We start from the raw sequence: 18,417 nt of genomic DNA on the forward strand, positions 1-18,417 counted from the left end.
AAAAAAAAAGAGCAGGGCATGGTAGCACATACCTTTAAATCCAGCAGACGTAGGAAGATCACGGTGAGTTCAAGGTCAGCCCAAGAGTACAGGGTGAGATCCGTCCAGGTCAGCCTGTGACAGCGTGAGACCCTTCATCAAAAAAAAAGAAGAAAAAAAAAAAAAAGAAAGAAAAGGAAGAAAGAAGGAGACAAAAAGGAAAGGAAAACACAAGGGGTTTTAGCACCGTGAGCAAGTTCATCACCGGTAAAACCACCTACTGGCCTCGGGCTACTGGGGTCAGTCTGAGCTGCCTGAGGCCAGCCCTTGGCCTGCGTGCTGCCACCTTCCCCCAGCTCGGGTCTCTGCTCCACTCACCTCTTCCTTGCTCTGCCCACCAGGGCCTCTGCTTGGCTGCTGTACTCTAAAGAGAGGAGCCAGCAGCCTGTAAGTCAGGCCTGGGCAAGCACCAAGGCACTCTTTAGTCTTCAGGCAGGCCACATACCACACACATACCTTTTGGGCTGTGTGTCTTCATGTCACTTGCTTCCCTACAAAACTTCATCTCTGATGCATTGACGCTGGCTTATAAACTTCCCAGGGCTCCACTCTGCGTCCACACTCAGGGCTCTATCCCTCTTGGCCATCAGCCACCACCCCTTGGGCTCCAGGCCCCTGGTGTCTTTAGAGTTTGCATGAACTCCAGGCTGCCTGCCTTTCTGGACTCGCCCCATGGTCTCTGCTGGGTCTCCCAAAGCAAAGCTCTCCCCTGTCTCCAAGGGTTTCCCCCAGAACACTGTCCCTTTCTGTTCACCTGGCTAAGCCCTTCAGGCCTCAGCCTGCCTGTCACCTACTCAGGAAAGCTCTGCTAGGGAGAACAGGCCAGGGAGCCCCAGAGGTGCTGTCCCCTCTGCCAGGAAAGCCCTTCCTTCCATCCTTCAAGCCCACGCCTGCTGGCTTCCTTAAGTGGCGTGCTGTGCATGGTGTATGCCCCGGGATGTGCAGGGGAAGCCCCGTGTGCATGCATAGAGACCACAGGAGAGGTCAGGTGTCCCCCCCCCCATCACTTTTCCACGTGTTTCCTTGAGAGATGGAGTCTCCCTGATTCTAGAACTTTACCCTTTCCCAAGCCCCAGCTATTCTCAGGTCTGTGCTCCCTGCAAGGATGGGGGTTCCAGTTGGGCATGCCATGGCCACACCCAGCTGTTTACCCCGTGGTTCCCCCTGTGCTTGCTCTTAGCCGCAGAATCACCTCTCCAGCCCTGCCCCCCCTTTAAAATTTTTTTTTTTGCAATCACAGAGAAGAGAGACACAGAGAGAGAGAGAATGGGTGCTTCAGGGCCTCTAGGTACAGCAAAAGAACTCCAGACGCATGCGCCCCCTTGTTTATTTATTTATTGGTTTTTCGAGATAAGCTCTCGCTCAAGCCTAGGCTGACCTGGAATTCACTATGTAGTCTCAGGGTGGCCTTGAACCCATGGCGATCCTCCTACCTCTGCCTCCCGAGTGCTGGGATTAAAGGCGTGAACCACCATGCCTGGCCTGCATGCGCCCCCTTATGCATCTGGCTTACGTGGGTCCTGGGGAATCGAACCTGAGTCCTTTGGCTTCGCAGGCAACCGCCTTAACTGTTAACCCATCTATCTAGCCCTTGCTCCCTTTTTTAAACAGATCAGAGCCAGAGGCTCCGATGTAAAGCAACCTTTCAAAGCCACACAGGTAATAGGTGGGTAGAACCCTGTGCCAGAGGCAGTTGTGGGGTACATTATGTGGGCTCCCGGTCCTTGGTTCCTCAGCAGTGACATAGGGTTCCACAGCAGGACATTGACGTGAAGCTTTATGGACCAATCTTCCCAGACCAATCAGCGCTCACTCAACATTTCTTCATACATCACCACCCACTCCAGGCCTGCTGGGGTGGGCGCGGGGTGTGGTGGGGGGAAGGCCTCAGAGACAAGGGACACAGGCACACAGGCGCTGGGGAGGGAAGGGAACATGTGCAGCCGACAGACATCACGATCTGAGGTGCGGTGTCCTCACACACCTCTGCATGTGACTTAATTTTTATTTACTTATTATTTGACAAGAGAGAAAGAGGGAGGGTGGGCAGGGCCTCCAGCCGCTGCAAACGAACTCCAGACGCCATGTGCCACCTTGTGCTTCTGGCTTACATAGGTCCTGGGGAACCGAATCTGGGTCCTTTGGCTTTGCAGGCAAGCGTCTTAACTGTTAAGCCACCTCTCCAGCCCATGACTTAAATTTTTGAAAGTAACAACTGCGCTCCTCCTAGCTGAGAAACAAGTGCGGGAGCCAGATCCGCTCTTTATTGTCCAAAAAAACCCCAAACTTTTCCATCGCTTCCTAAAACCTGATCATTTCACGGCACTCAACTGTCACCTCACTCACTGAGCCCGAGGGGTTAGAGTAAGGGGCGGCGATATGGCGCCGAGGCTCCCCAGTCCCCGGACGTCCTGGCCTGGAGCATCGCTCCCCGCCTCGTCTTCATACACCGCAGGCCTCAAGCCCCGGGTCCATCCATCCCTCCGCGAATCTCCCTTCAACTCGGTCCCCAGGCTGCACCGTGAGAACCCCATCTCCCCGACCCCATCTTCCCCACCCCATCTCCCCCGGCACGCCCATTGTCCGCTCTCCAGCGACAACTCTGCGCAGAGTGTGTGCCCCGCCTTCCCCGAGCTGGCGGCCACGTTCCGCAGAGCTCCGCCCCCTTCTCACTCTCTGATTGGCTCCCCGCTGCCCGGCCGGCGGCACTCGGGGGCGGGGCGCGCGGAGAGGCTCCACCCCCTAAGGGGGCGGGGCTTGCTTGTGTAAGGCGGTGCGGGGAGGGGAGGGGCGGGCGCAGGGAGGCGCTGCCTCGGCTCGGCTCGGCTCGGCTCTCCTCGGCTCCGCTCGGCTCCGCTCGGGCCGCAGCTCCGGGTGGGGGTGGGCGGCGAGGATGACAGCGGCTGCGGCTCGGGGCTGAACGGGCTTGCGAGCCAGGCGAGGGCTCAGAGGAGGAAGTGGAGCCGCGGCGCGGAGCTCCGGAGTCAGCCGCTGCGCTCAGGTCCGTCCCGTTTTGTTTTTTTTTTTTTTGCAAAACGAACCTCGTTCCGGGACCTGGGACGACTTCCCCGCCCGGGATCCCCGCCAGGCGCCTTGCCCCTTGCCCAGCCCTGCTCTGCCGCTCGGAGCCCCGGCGTTCCGAGTTCCGACTCTCCTAAGCCCCCGGTGGTCCCCGCACCAGTTGGTGGGAGCCCCGAACACCGGCCTGGACCCGGGATCGTCGCAGTGGGACGCCCCCCACCCCCGGCCCCACCTTTCGGATCCATCTTTCTTGTCCGTGTGCCCTCCGCCCCGGGTAAGCACACAAGGTGGCCCCAGCGCCGGGACCTGCGTGCAGAGGAGTCCGGACTCTTCCCAACCAAGCCTCCGGCTCCCCAAAGAGCCGAGCCTGCAGTTACCTCGGACGGACCGACTGCTTCAGACTTGCAACTGAGCCAGCTCCAGGGAAGACCCCACCCCGCAGCCGGGGTCCAGCGCCCCATGAGGGGTCCCAGGTCAGCAGGACAGTCGGACTGAACCCTTAGATTGGTGCTGCGAGCCGAAGCTGCCACCTTTCTCCGTCCTAGGCTAAGAACTCGGTGCTTGCCCCGAAGAGAACACCGGGGGGGAGGAGAGGGGCTCCTTGTGCCCCCCGCGGCCGGCGAGCCGAGAGCGCAGGTGAGAGACCCCCCCTAACATCTCGCGGCGGGGCCCGGGTCAGCGGAGGGAGCGGAGGGGACACTGGCACAGACTGGAACTGGCTAGGCGAGAGTGAGCGAAAGGGAAAAAGGAGAAACCGGCACTTATTGAGCGCCCATTGTGTGCAGGTTGGTGCCCCACCCTTGCACAAAAGGTTCCCTCCTCGAAGCCTGTCGGCATTACCCTCTGAGATAGAAGCTATTGTGGAGTGTTATGGGCGCTGCTGACAGGTGGGGGGGAAACCGAGGCTTTACCGGGAATCCTGCTGCCCGTGCTGGGGATGATAGTAGGGAAGAGAGAGAGGATAAAGAAGGAAAGAGCCAAGGGGATGGAGAAAAGAAAGGAAGTGGGTAGCCGGCAGGCAAGAGGTTGGTAGGATGGGGCCAATGGGAAGTATTTTCCTCCCTTGGGGTCTAGGAGGAGGGAGCTTCCCAGACTTCAGGATCCCAAGACGTGTTGGAGTTCCAGAGGTGTTGCTTACCCATTGGGGGACGCCAATTGTGGAGTCCACAAACCAGAGAGCCCCTGCAGATACTGCCGGAGTTAGGGTCCCTCAGGATTCACCCACCCTTCTTCACATTACTAATGGGGACACTAAAGGATGGGGGTGCTTCTCAAGCCAGTCAGTGGTTGAGGCAGAAGTAGACTTGAAAAGGCCTTCCCAACAGCCTTCAAGGGGTCCCCTCCCCTTCCCAGTTAGCACTTTCTGTAGCTCCGGGTTTCCCCACCATCAATGTGAGGTTGGGGTGACCACATCTGAGGCTGCTCTGAGCTTGTGTTCTTGATGCTGGGGCCCAGATCAAAGGTCTGACCTTAGCCTAGTCCCTCTTGTGCAGGGGGAGCCGCCCGACCTCTCTGGCCCAGGAGTTTCTCAGGTTTTAAAAGCAGGGCTTTTTTTCCAGGCCCAGGGACACAGTCCTGCATGTCTTGATTCCGGGGCAGGGATTCCTCCTGCCGCCTCTGGGCCTGTGTAGGAGAAGGGTGTTGTGAAAGCACCTTTGGCATAGACTCTGTGGGCTCTTGCTCTGGCTGGGGATGGGGAGGCATGTGGCCTTGGTCTGGGCTCCAAGGCCTTGGCTGGGACTAGTTAACCCCCAAGCCAAGCTGGGCTTGCTGGAGTTCAGGGAAAGCACCTTAGAAAGCCCCTGTGAGAGGTGGATCAGACTAGAGAAGCTTGTCTCTGGGATTTGAGGGGTTCACAGTTGGGATTCCCCCTCCCCCACCTCTGCCTGAGGCTTCAAATCCTCATAATAATCCTTGCATCGAAAACAGAGCTCCTCTTTGACGAACTAATTTCACACCTGTGATCTCATTTCACTGGGAGCTGGAAAGAGCCTTGAGAACCTGGACAGAGGAAGAGCCTTCCCTGCAAAGTAGGGTCAAGGCAGGCTGGGTGTCACCTGCTCAGAGAGTGACAGTATCCCATTGGTATACTGTCACATATGTGGGGTTTGTGGGTCTTTCTAAGGATGGGCCTGTTGTTCAGGGTCACCTTGGGTGGGGAACTGAGGCTCAGAGAACTGGAGCCGTTTACCCAGATCTTCGAGGACTGTTTGAACGTCAGCTGCCCACCTAGTGGTCTAGAAGTTATCCAGATGGGCTGAGTGGCTGCCTGAAGTCGAAGTCATGTGTGGGCACCCGGGGAGCACAGCGGTAAGCCAGGCATCGTGCTCACCCGCAAAGGCATGTCATGCTCTGGCCCCTCTGCTCCTCAGTGAAGGCAGAATGTCTCCCTCGCTAGGACCCAGGTACAGATAACAATGTCTGGCCAGCTGTCCATTTCTTTCCTCAGAAGAAAAGGAAGCTGGAGTCCGCTAGGAACTCCGGGAAATTCTCAGACTTGCTTAACATTGGAACACAGGTGGCTCTTGCAGACTCAGAGACCTCAACTTGCACAGATTAGGCTCCTGTGGGGGGGGTCAGACACCCCCCCACGCACCCACCTCCCTCAGTCTCATGGCCTTCTAACATCCGCTTGGGGACACATTGAAAGGCTTTGGATTCTGACAGTTCCTGAACTTGCTGTGGCTTCCTGTAGGGCCTATGGGACTAGAGGCGGTGTCCATTCCCTTCCAGCCCACTGTGTGGCTTTCCTAGACACAGGGTCCAGTGAATAATTAATGGCTCTCCTCACTGGGAGACAGACTGGGGAAATGGCTGTCCATCTGTGACTTTCCGCCCCACCAGAGGCCATCAGAGATCCTGTTTGTGCCCGAGTCTGGGATGTGGAGTGTATGTGGAGGGGTTGGTGGCACAGGGCACAAGAAGAAAGGCACCTATTATCAAGCAGTTCTCTCCTGTGGATGGGAGGCAGAGCGGCGGGGCACAGGCAAAATGGAGGTGGGGGGAAAATCAAGGTAGCTTAGCTGAGATCAACCTGTGGGCCTCCGCTTCTGAAAAGATGTGGGGGAGGGACTGCAAGGATGAGACACAGCAAAGGTGGCTGTGAGGCCCTGAGGGACCAGGGCCATGGGAAGAGGAGGGAGGTGTCTCATTAGAGTTCTAGGCATTGTGTTGTAGGGCAGTGTATCCTGTCCTCAAAGTTGAATCCTGGCTGTGTCACCTGCTCACTGTGAGACTGGAGACAAGACACCTGATCACACAAGGCCACTGCTTCAACCCCCACCCATAAAGTTAAGATAGTTAGCTGGGCGTGGTGGCACGTGCCTATAACGTCAGCACTTGGGCGGCTGAGGACAGAGGCTGGACATGAGTTCAAGACCAGCCTGGGGTTACAAAAAACGTTCCAGGTTATAATCATGGAAAATGTTAATAAAAATTGTGAAAAGATAAAAAATTAAATTAAATTTAGCCCCCCTAAAAAACAAAAGATTAAAATTAAAGGGTCAGGCGTGGGGGCACACGCCTTTAATCCCAGCACTCGGGAGGCAGAGGTAGGAGGATGGCCATGAGTTTGAAGCCACCCTGAGACAACATAGTGAATTCTAGGTTAGCCTGAGCTAGAGTGAGACCCTACCTCGAAAAAAAAAAAAAAAAAAAAAAAAACTTAAGGTAGAAGGTAGTTATGCCCACTTTTGGGGGATCATTAGGGGTGACTATGAGATCACACGAGGAGAATACCAGGCATGAGTGATACTTAATAAGGAGCATTTCACCTTGAGCATACACCGTGGGCGGGTCAGCGGCATGGGAAGTGGGAGCGTATGGCAGGAGGAGGGGTGGGGAGAACTCTGATGCTGGGGTAGTGAGGGGTGAGCGACCAGACAGGGTTGACCCTTCGACCAGAAGTCACGCTTCAGAAAGCAGCATGGATGCCCCACTTAGAACCCCTTTCTGAGAGGAAGATCAGATGCCCGCGGGTGACATTCAAGTCCTTGCCCACCTTAGCCACTACATATTCCTTGGGCTCCAAGCTCGTCCGTGACTCTTAAACCCACCAAATGCGGCCCCCGTGGCTGGTGCCCTTGTCACACCTTGCCTCTTCTGGGCCCACCTCCCCTGTCTGTCCTGGCCCACCTTGGGTCGCAAATCTCGCCACCCCCACCCCCCCAGGAATGTACCTGGATTGCCTAACCTTAATCTTTAACCCTTCACAGTAACAGTAATAATACCACTATTGCTTAATAACGCACACTGACAGTAGTGATATTTTGTTTATAAGATGTGTGCATGCATTTAAGATTATCATGGCGATGTCGGCAATAGCTTTCGGTACTTCCTGTGAGCCACACAATGTATTAAGCACTTAGCAGGCGCCCTCGTTCACACTCTCATTCTCATTCTGGGAAATGGCTGCTGCTCTTCCCCAGAGACTGGGACTCAGAGAGGCGCACTGTCCTGCTCAAGGTCACACAGCTAGACAGTAGGGAGCCGGGAGTCACCCCTGCCTCTATTTGAATTGGAAATCTGTGCTGCTTTCAGCCACTGACTGGACATCCAGCCAGCTTTAGGAGGTGCCCTGTGTCCCCAACTCCACCCCAGTACCTCGAAAGCGTTCTTTGCATGTGGGAGCCTGATTCCCCCAGGTTAATGAAGGGCTGTCCTGGGCTGAGCCCCTGGTGCTGGTCTCTGTGCTAGCTGGCAGGCAGGGGTGGCTGGTGGTGAGTCAGCCCCCCTGAGTCCTCTTTGGTGTCCCAGCACCCTCATCTCCAGCCTCCTGCAGCGTCCTCCATGACCCTGGCAGGAGGAGGAGGAAGAGGCCACCGCATGGGGTGGGAGGATGTGGTTCGACAGGCAGCCGTGATTTCAACCTGATCGCCGTCTGGGGCCAGCAGCACTGTGGTCACTCAAAGGAGGGTGGCGGCCTGGACTATAAGCAGCGTGGTCATTAGCTGTTCTTGAGAGCTGGCTGAGCCGGGACTGTGTTGGCAAGACTGGAGGCCTGCTGGCCGGGCCGCTGTGGGGTCATTGGCAGGGCAGCTGGCATTCCCTTGCTTTGCCACCTGCAGGGCAGTGGCAGCCACATACTGGGCACTAGCGCTTTTTCCTTTTTCCTGTGGTGGCTGGGGCGGGCTGGTGCGGTCCTTCCAGGCTCGGAGCGCTTCCTCCCAGCAGCCCCCGGGGCTCCTTACGATCCTGCTGCTGACCCACAGCTCCATTCACCGACTCTGGCTTGAGGTAGGGGGTGTGGATCTGTGGTCCAGCCAGCTTGGCAGAGCTAGACTCTACACCACCCAATTTCCAACCCCCCCCACTCTTCTGAGTGCCCAAAGGTGTGCCTGGCACTAGGCAGCCCGCCACCCTAGACAGGGGAGGCAAGCTGCCAAGTCCCTCAATTTTTGCACCTGTTTTCTTACCTAGAGGAAGGGCCGATAATAACAGTGCAGGAGGCTTAGTGTGGCTAGGGGAGTGGGCACCAGCTGGCACACGGGCAGGCGCACCATCAGCATCTCCTTGCCTTTCTGTCCTCGGATTCATGAGTGGCTCGGTTAGAAACCCACTGAGGAGCCTAGTGAGTAGAGCCAAGTGACAGGGAGAAGTTCTCAGAAGAGGCTCCCAGGTGTCATGTGGGAAAAGCAGTTCCTAGAGCCTTCCTGGGGGAGCAGCCGTGCAGGAGCGTGAGTGGGCAGCTGCCGGCCCGGGAGGACCCCCAAGCTGGGGTCAGGGCAGGGAGCAGGTCTGTGATGTCTGGAGGCATGGGCATGTCTTCTCAGATAGCGGCAATGAGCCAGGTGGGAAGAGCCATTGGGATCCAGCCAGCCAGCAGATGCTGGGCAGGTGTGAGTCCCTTCTTACCACCCACCCCCACATCCAACCACATGTGACGCCACTGGAGATTGTGGGCTGTGGGGAAACAGGCTGCGCGTGGGTAAACACACAGGTGCAAAACTTCTGAGCCGTAAAGTGAGCTCCTGAGGCCGGGGCTGGCCCCACCAATGTGGCTGGGGCAGGAGATTTAACCTCTGGGGCCTTCAGTCATTCCATCTGGGAAAGGGGGCTATTTATAGCACCTCTTTCCCTGACTATTTTGAGGTTGAAATAGATTTTACATTGTAACGCACTCAAAAGGTCCAGCATAGCACTGGAATTTGGCTTAGTGGTAGAGTGCATATTTAGGATGCACAAGGCCCTAGTACTGAACGTATATGAGCACACACGTGAACACACACACACACACACACACACACACACACACACACACACACACAGATGATTTGTTGTTATCTGTGTCTCCAGCCCCAGGCAGGTTGCTGAGAGAACAGGTGCTCAAGGAGGGCATTGGAATGGGTCCCAGGCCAAGGGCAGCTGCTCTGCAGAATGAATGAATGAACAGCCTGGTAGGAAGGGAAGGATGTGGAAGCTCTGACATTGCAGAATGTGACAAGGTGGGCTAGGGCTGGCTGGGCTGCTCAGAGCCCAGCGGAAGGGACAAGGGAAGGAGCTGAACTTGAGTCACGTGAGGGCCATCTTGTCAGTTGAGCTGTGAGAGGCCCATTCCTCCCCAAGGGTTACCAGCAAGGGCCACACTGGGCAGACCCAGGACTCTGACCCAGGCTCTCCTTCCTCCATCCTGGCCTTCCTCCCTATCTGTGATAATATCCTCTGAGGGCAAAAGGGCTAAAAGGCAGGTGGGGGAGGAAATGTGGGCTGCTGGCCCCAAGAGGCCCAGCCCTTCCCAGCCTGAGGTCCAAATCCATAGGCCTGCTCGGAGCTTTTATCTTCTGACCTGCAAGGTGGCCTGCCCGGAGGGGGACTCCCAGCTTTCCCTCTTCAGCTGCTTGGCTTGTGGCGGAGTGTACACAGAAAACAATCCCACGGAAGAATCATCTCACCCTCCTACCTAGGAGGCTCAAAGAGAAAGTTCTCCCACCCACAAGGGAGTCAGGACGCCACCAGCCCCTTAAAGGAGCTCACTCAGAGAGGCACCCTGAGGTCGGGATGCCCTTGTGCACCTCCATTGCTGGCTGTGGCCTTTGAGGACACTCATATTCTGCCTCATTTCCCCTTAAAACGTTCCTGAGACGTGTGGTACTGCAGGAGCCTCCAGGCCTGTGGTTTTCTGGGAGATTCTTAGAAGCCCCAGGTAGGCCCCAGACTCATCATTCCTGGGGTAAGCTCTGGGTTGGGTATCAGTTGTCAAAAGCTTCCTGAGAATCGTGGTCTCAGCATGCTGCCCAGAGCGAAGCACGCTGCAAACTGATGTAAGCTCTGGCCAAGAGCAATCTAGAACTCTGCCCTTCCTGGGACGTCCCTACTCAGCAGAGCCAGGTGGGAAGACAGCTGTCTGGAGAACCTGGCTGCCTGTGCTCCCCGGCTCTCACCCCCGCATCTTCTTCAAGCCTCAGTTTCCTCATCTGAAAAATGGGACTAGAGTCTGCCCGTGGTGAGGCCACGCACGGAACTCGCGTGTCCCACGCAGAGTGGCGTGCAGAGAAAGGTCGCAGAAATGGCGGCAGAGCCTGGATGGGCCCAGACCTGGACACTTTGTCCCAGGTATCTATGCCAAGTTTCTGGGATGGGGGCGCTGAGTTGGGTCAGATCAGCCTAGTCTTGGGGGTCCTTCCCACTGCCCCCACCCTCCTGCTCAGGGCAGCGTTTTCGTTTTCATTGGTTTTGTTTTAATAGTCAAAGTGTCGGGCTCCCTCTAACAATGGAGCCTTGTCTAAGACCGCTTGTTTTCCAAGCCGGACGCTGGCCCGCTCGGCCTGCTGAGGGCCATTCCCACCTGGGAGAACCGGAGAATGTCAAGGGCGGTGGGGGGGGGGGGGAGATTTTTTTTTTTTCCCCCCCAGCAAGGGGAGAGTGTCTGGGAGACATCAGAGGCCTCTGTGCAAGTCCTCACCCAGAGCTGACCTCGCTGAAGTCAGCTCCCTGAATCGCCAACCAGATCGATCCAACGATTACAGTGTGGGACAAAGCCAGGTAGAGGCACAAAGACCCGCACTTCGGTCTCCGCTTTGTCACTTGCTGCCAGATGACGCTGGGCAGGTCATTTTATCTCTGAGCTCTGGTTTTCTGTGTGAATGAGGTCACTGGAGGGTCGAGCTGGGCCTGTATAGGAAGCTGGGGGGCTCCTGCCTCTAGACAGTTCCTGCATGTCTCCTGGGGCACCCCTTCCAGCCTCATTCTTTTTTTTTTGTTTGTTTGTTTTCTGTTGTTATTTTATTTATTTATTTTTGGTTGTTTGAGGTAGGGCCTCACTCTAAAGCCGGCTGACTTAGACTTCACTATGTGGTCTCAGGTAGGTTTTGAACTCATGGCAATCCTCCTACCTCGACCTCCTAAGAGTTGGGATTAAAAGAGTACGCCACCAAACCCAGCATTCATTATTCGTTTTAAACTATTTTTATTTATTTATTTGAAAAACAGTGGGGGGGGGGAGGGTGGAGAGAATGGGCTCTAGCCACTGCAAATGAACTCCAGATACGTATGCTATCCTTGTGCATCTGGGTACTGGGGAATCAAACCTGGATCCTTAGGCTTCGAAGGCCAGCGCCTTAACCGCTAAGCCATCTCTCCAGCCCCCCAGCCTCATTCTTTCATCCAAGGTTCCGTGTAGATTTAAGCAATGCCAGAGGGGGCTCTGAGGGTCATTGAGGGAAAGGTTACAGGGGCCAGGCTCAGTCTCCCCGACTCTGGCTCAGCTTTGGGAAGAGTGAACAGCTCCCAGGGACTAGCAAGACCCCCACCCTTACTGTCAGGGCTGAAAAATGCAGTGGTCAGCTATAGGGACAGGGGCCTTGGCTTCCATAGAGGGAGCCAATCTCACATAAAGATCTATATGTGCTTCCTGGCATGTGGGCAAGTGAGACTATCCCCATACCAAAGTGGCCCTTAAGACTAGTGTCATGGAAGCCTCTGGGCAGACGGAGGACCCGGAGAGACAAGCTTCATTGTTCAGTAGACAGCCATAAAGCCCACAGATGCTGCTCCCTCGGGATGCAGTGTGTGGACATCTATCACACAGTGTCCCAGCCCCATAGCCAGGAAGAAATTCCCATTGTCCTCTCTGGGACAAGGACTCTTGGCACACTACCTGTACGTCTCTGCCACTTCCCCAAGCCAGGCTGAAGATTTCTAGGGTGACTTGCCTCAGCTCTGGAGCAAGCAAAGTTCACCAGGAGGCTGGTGGCAGGTGCACTCAGGAACCCCGAGCCCTTTACCTAGCTCAGAGCCAGTCCTGGGGCAGCCACCCTCAATGATCCCTGGAGCTGGAGAGCCTTCGTCATCCTGGGGATAGGCATTGGCCCATGCTGGCTTCTCAGCCTTACCTGGACCCCAGGGGTCCCTAGCAAGCTGCAGTGGGGAGTCAGGGTCAGGATGAGGGGGACATGGGAAGCTCATGGACTCCTTTTAACCAAGGAGCAGGCGGGAATCTTCCCGGGATGCTGTCTCCTGGGCTTTAGCCAGACTGGCCTACAATGCGGAGCCCTTAAGCCAGCCCCCAGCAAAAGCCTTAGTCCCCAGTGGCTCGTACTTGGGCGTCAGAATCAGAGGTGGTGACTTGATGCTTAGAGGGTCCTGCCCAGGGAGGAGTGTGGGCCTTGGATTCAGTCATTGCTTTCAGCCTCAATTCTGCCTCTTGGAGCAGAATGTAGAAGACTGAGCAAGTCACAACCTCCCTGAAACCTCAGCTGCTCACCCGTGAAGTAGGGGTAGAAACCCTGACCCTCTAGGCTGTTTGAAGGTAAAAATGACCGAATGGATGGGCCAGCACCTTGTATTTCGGGGCAAGTGCTGCAACCATCCTGCCTCCTTCAGGAAGTTCTTTCTTACACCTAGCTAGAATAGTTGTTGTCTTGTTGGGGGACCACAGACTCCATTCAAATTCAATTCCTGCAGCGAATAAGACAGAAAGTGGAGCAACAGGGATTGTTGATTTCCACCCTGGGGCTCATGGTACCAGCTGCCAGTGGGAGAGCCTCCTGCGCAGGGTGAGGGATGGGTAAGTACACCATCCTAAATATTCATGATAGGGCAGGGGCGAGAGACCTGGGCTGGCCTAAAGCCCTGCATACTAGCCCTCTTCCTTGCTGTGTGGCCTGAGGCTAGTTAGCAACCTCTGTGGGTCCCAGTGGGCCTAGATAGAGGATGTCTATGTTCTGAGGTCCGGGCCTCTTCCCCCAGGAAGACTTTGTCTTCCTTGTCTCATGACTCACTTTCCTACTGTTTGACCTCAGCTCATCTGGGAAGCCAGCAGGCGAGGGCCCATCTCTCGGGGCAGAGCTCCCAAGCTCAAGGTGAGATGGGGTTTCTGGTGGGTGGGGTCTCCCTCCTCAGACTACAGCAGTGGAGAGCCTGGCACTCCTCAGCCTGCCCGCCGGGCTGTGCCCACCATGCACGCAGGCTTAGGCTTGTCTGTGGTAGTGTCCCTGGAGTAGACCTGTCTTACCTGCCTTCTCTCTCCTGTGCCTCTTGCAGGTGGGAAACCAGAGGTTCAGAGAAGCTAGTGCAAAGACTGGCTCGAGACCCCACAGCCTGTCACCGAGGCTGGGGAGGGACCCTGCAGTGGCAGACCACAGAGCTGGCAGTCACAGGCCAGCCTTGTGGCCTGGGCATCAGACAGAGCTTGGCAGGGGGGAAGGGGTTGGGGGAGGCCCTTCAGGGACCTTGGGGACTAATATCCCTCTCCCTGGGAGGCAGCTGGCCAAGGAATGCAGACTTTGTGGGTCCAGCCAGTTCTGGGAGCCCTGGCAACTTGGATCCTTGGTGTCGCAGGGATTCGAGATTCCTTCTTGTTGCCTAGGCCACTCGCTGGCGGAACCTCGCAGCGCATTCCGTATCTGTGGTGTCTCTGGATCCTCGGCAGTTTTGGAGGAGCATTTGCTTGGGAGGTGGTGAGGGTGGGCTCTGGGAGGGAAACCCACCCAGGATACTCCCACCCATTCTCTGACCTCAGTTTCTCACCTGAGAAAGGAGCATTTGTCCCATAACACAGGGCTAGCGACCCTGCTGTGTGGGCTGAGCCATCTGGGTGAGAGAGCATCCTTGACTACTGGTTCACGTCTGATGGTGACCAGCCTCACCTTCCAGATGGGAAGATGGTGGCTCAGAGAAGGAAGGCAACTTCCTCAGACCACACAGGTGGCTTGGTGTCCTTCAGGCTTCCTGTTGTGTGTGTGTGTGTGTGTGTGTGTGTGTGTGTGTGTGTGTGTGTGTGGTTTTCCTTCAACACCTCCCTCTTGTCCTCAAATGACCCGCCGACTTGTTTGTCTAGAATCTTCCATGTATGATGCTGTTTGCTGTGGCCTTGCATCCACAGTGCCTGGCAGCACTTACCTGACACATAGTAGGTACTTTAAAAATGTTCCATGGGACTGGGGAAATGGCTTAGCCGGTTAAGGAGTTTGCCTGGGAAGCCTAAGTACCGTGCTTCAATTCCCCAGCACCTATGTAAGCCAGGTGCAGGGGGAGACGCATGCAGTCTGGAGTTCGTTTGCAGTGGCTGGAGGCCCTGGCATGCCCATTTTCTCTCTCTCTGTCTGCCCGCCTCTCTCTCTCTGTCTTTGAAATAAATAAATAAAAATACATTTAAAAAATAACAAACTCAAGCTGGGTGTGGTGGTGCACACCTTTAATCCCAGCACTCGGGAGGCAGAGGTAGGAGGATCGCTGTGAGTTCAAGGCCACCCTGAGAATACATAGTGAATTCCAGGTTAGCCTGGGCTAGAGCAAAACCCTACCTGGAAAAACAAACAAATAAACAGACAGACAAACAAATGTCCCTCGCCTGAGTATGCTTAATGGCATAAGAGATAGGATTTCACTTTCCAGCCCCAGAGGCTTCCTTTGCCCTCGGTGCCTTTAAAACCACTGCAAGTAGTTTGGGGTAGAATCTTCATGAAATAAGACAGAGTCCTTCCTTTCCCTGCTAGAGGTGAAGCCGGTTCACCTTGTAGGGGCAGGCCTCATGGGCACTGCCTGCTTTGCCACAAGTGCCATTCCTGATGACTCCCCAAGCCACTCCACCTGCTCATCTTGGGGTTCCGGCCCAGCCACCCTGTCCCTTCATTCTGCTGCCTCGCTCAGAGCTGCCTCTCGCGGTTCACACTTCCTCTTTCTCTCCAGCTCGTGTGGGTGTCCCTCCTAATGTGCCCAGTTTACTAGATTTCTCATTCTCTCCTTCCTTCCTTCCTTCCTTCCTTCCTTCCTTCCTTCCTTCCTTCCTTCCTTCCTTCCTTCCTTCCTTCCTTCCTTCCTTCCTTCCTCTCCACACAGCCATTTGGGCCCTGGCCCTTGCTAAGGGGATTTCATTCATCCTGGTGGAGGACTTCTGCAATGGCTCGTGACCAGTCAGCGCACAACCACACCCTCCTGGCAGGCCTCACGGGGAAATGATGATGCGCAGAGTGAAGGCTGGCACTGGACTTCACAGTTTACAATCCGCTTGGAAGGAGCCTCGCTCCCACTCTGTGACAAGGGACGCTTGCCCCAGCCAGCGAGGCCCCTGCCCAACAGCCAGCTCACGTCTCCCACCTGTCACCTTTCCCCGACTCTGTGGTCCATTGTGAAGCTTATAATGCCACCTTCTGTTTGGGGGAGAAGGGCTCTCAAGGTAGGGTCTCTCTCTAGCTCAGGCTGATCTGGAATTCACTCTGTAGCCTCAGAGTGGCCTCAAACTCATGGCCATCCTCCTACCTCTGCTTCCTGAGTGCTGGGATTAAAGGCGTGCCCCATCATGTCTGGCCCACCTTTTTTTTTTTCCAGCATTTTCTTTTTTTTTTTTTTTAAATTTATTTATTTATTTATTTGAGAGCGACAGACACAGATAGAAAGACAGAGAGAGGGAGAGAGAGAGAGAATGGGCGCTCCAGGGCTTCCAGCTTCTGCAAACGAACTCCAGACGCGTGCGCCCCCTTGTGCATCTGGCTAACGTGGGACCTGGGGAACCGAGCCTCGAACCGGGGTCCTTAGGCTTCACAGGCAAGCGCTTAACCGCTAAGCCATCTCTCCAGCCCAGCATTTTCTTTTTTGTATGTGGGGTGGGTTAGATGCATGTGTGCTAGGAAGCACATGTGCAGGTCAGAGATCACCTCCCACCTACCCTGAGGCAGGGTCTCTTGTCTACCACATTCACCAAGGCCAGTAGGCTCACTCACACACTTTGAGGAAATTCTCCTGTCTCCCTTTCTTTTCTGCCCATAGGTGTGTTGGTATTACAGACACCTGCCATGGCATTTGGCTTTTCTTGCTGTTGTTTTTGTCGTCATTGTTTGAGACAGGATCTTAACTGCAACCCAGACTGACCTAGAACTTACTCCGTGGCCCAGGCTGGCCTCAAACTCACAGTGATCCTTGTGTCTCAGTCTCCTGAATGCTAGGATTAAAAACACAAGCCAGGGCTGGAGAGATGGCTTAGCGGTTAAGCGCTTGCCTATGAAGCCTAAGGACCCCGGTTCCAGGCTCCATTTCCCGGGACCCAAGTTGGCCAGATGCACAAGGGGGCGCACACGTCTGGAGTTGGTTTGCGGTGGCTAGAAGCCCTGGCGCGCCCATTCCCTCTCTATCTGCCTCTTTCTCTCCCTCTCTCTCTGTCACTCTCAAATAAATAAATAAAAATGAACAAAAAAAAAAAGTAAAAAAAAAAAAAACATGAGCCACCAGACCTGGCTGGCATCTTGGCTTGTGGGTACTGGGAGGTCTAACCTCGGTGGCTCACATTTGCACAGCAAGCTCTTTATCTCCTGACACATTGCCCTAGGCCCTGAGGTCAGGGCAAGGAAGTATATATGGCCTGGGTGTTAACCACAAGGACCTTCCACCACATGTACCATTCCTGCATGGGATCTTGGCTGGTCCCCAACTGTGCTCTGGGGAGTCCTAGTGCCAGAGTACGTTAATACACCGTGGAATGCATGGGTCATGTAACTCATCACATTACTGAGACTTTTGATGTATTGATTTGAAATAGAGGCCCCAAGCCGGGCGTGGTGGCGCACGCCTTTAATCCCAGCACTCGGGAGGCAGGGGTAGGAGGATCGCCGTGAGTTTGAGGCCAGCCTGAGACTCCATAGTGAATTCCAGGTCAGCCTGGGCTAGAGTGAAATCCTACCTCAAAAAACCAAAAATAAAAACAACAACAAAAAAAAAAAGAAAAGAGGCCCCAACAGGTGGTAGACTGTACAACCTCACTTTGTGTGTGTTGTGTGTGTGTGTGTGTGTGTGTGTGTGTGTGTGTGTGTGTGTGTGTTGGCCAAAGGTTAATACCGTTGCCTTCCTTAATCGCTGCCCACCTTATTCTTCAAGACAGGACCACTCTCTGAATTTGGAGTTCACCAATTCAGCTACACTAGCTAGCCAGTGAGCCCAGAGATTCCCTGTCTGACCTCAGTGCTGAGATAACTAGCATTTACACGGGTCCTGGGGATTTGAACTCGGGTCCTCATGTTGGCATGGCAAGCACTTCACCCACTGGGCCATCTCTGCAGCCCCTTTCCCAGTTTGTGTTTTGTTTGTGATTTACAGTCTCACGTACTGGCTTCAAACTCCAGATCCTGCTGCCATATCCTAAGTACTATATTAGAGGAGCGTGTCACCACGCCATCTTGCAAACGTGGTTGAAGGCACCCCACTTTGCTTCAGAGCAGGGCTTGGGACAAGCTGACAGCCTTGCACATGGAAGCACTGGGCAGAAGCCAGTTCCTAGCCGAGGGCCTTTTGCGTCTTGGGAACACTGGCTCCAGGGGCAGCTCGGCCATAACAGTGGGGCTTCGGGCAGCAGAGCGCGTAGGTGGTGTAGATGCTTTAATTGCTCACCCACTAAACGGTCCTGTCTCAGGCATTGACTGTGGGCCAGGCTCAGAGCCAGCCTCGGGAAATGCCAAGACGTACCTAAGAGTCTTCCATTTCATTTCTCCAACCCACTGAAGGTTTTTAAAGAAAGGCAAATACAAACCTTAAAAGGAAGAAGCGGATTTTCAATTGTTCCAGGTCGCAGTGGTGAGTGGGTGGGTGTCACGTTGACTGTGGAGCTGAGCCTACCTCTGCTCAGTGTCGGATGCTCTGGGAGCTGTAGAGGACTGATCACTGGGGATCTGTGGAAGACCGATACTAGGGATCTGTGGAGGGCTGATCACTGGGAATGTGGAGGATTGATCACTGGGGTTCTGTGGAGGACTGATCACTGGGGATGTGAAGGATCGACCACTGGGAAGCTATGGAGGACTGATCACTGGGGATCTGGAGGATTGATCACTGGGGATCTGTGGATGATTGATCACTGTGAAGCTATGGATGACTGATCACTGGGGATGTGAAGGATTGATCACTGGGAAGCTATGGATGACTGATCACTGGGGA

At 55.0% G+C, this 18,417-nt stretch overlaps 1 protein-coding gene across 4 annotated transcripts in view; it reads left to right on the plus strand.

The window, feature by feature from the left end:
* The first annotated feature begins 2,990 nt into the window (after positions 1 to 2,990).
* The window catches only part of Gdpd5 (glycerophosphodiester phosphodiesterase domain containing 5), a 105,565-nt gene continuing 90,138 nt past the window's right edge, over positions 2,991 to 18,417 (plus strand). For 2 of the 4 annotated variants that reach the window (XM_045145917.1, XM_045145916.1), the window contains exon 1: positions 2,991 to 3,696. The gene's annotated coding sequence lies outside the window, so the exon portion shown is untranslated. The remainder of the gene's footprint in view (positions 3,697 to 18,417) is intronic. The other 2 variants (XM_045145920.1, XM_045145921.1) reach the window with 2 other exon arrangements.

This window comes from Jaculus jaculus, chromosome 3, assembly GCF_020740685.1.
Source record: "Jaculus jaculus isolate mJacJac1 chromosome 3, mJacJac1.mat.Y.cur, whole genome shotgun sequence".
Classification (NCBI taxonomy): Eukaryota; Metazoa; Chordata; class Mammalia; order Rodentia; family Dipodidae; genus Jaculus; species Jaculus jaculus.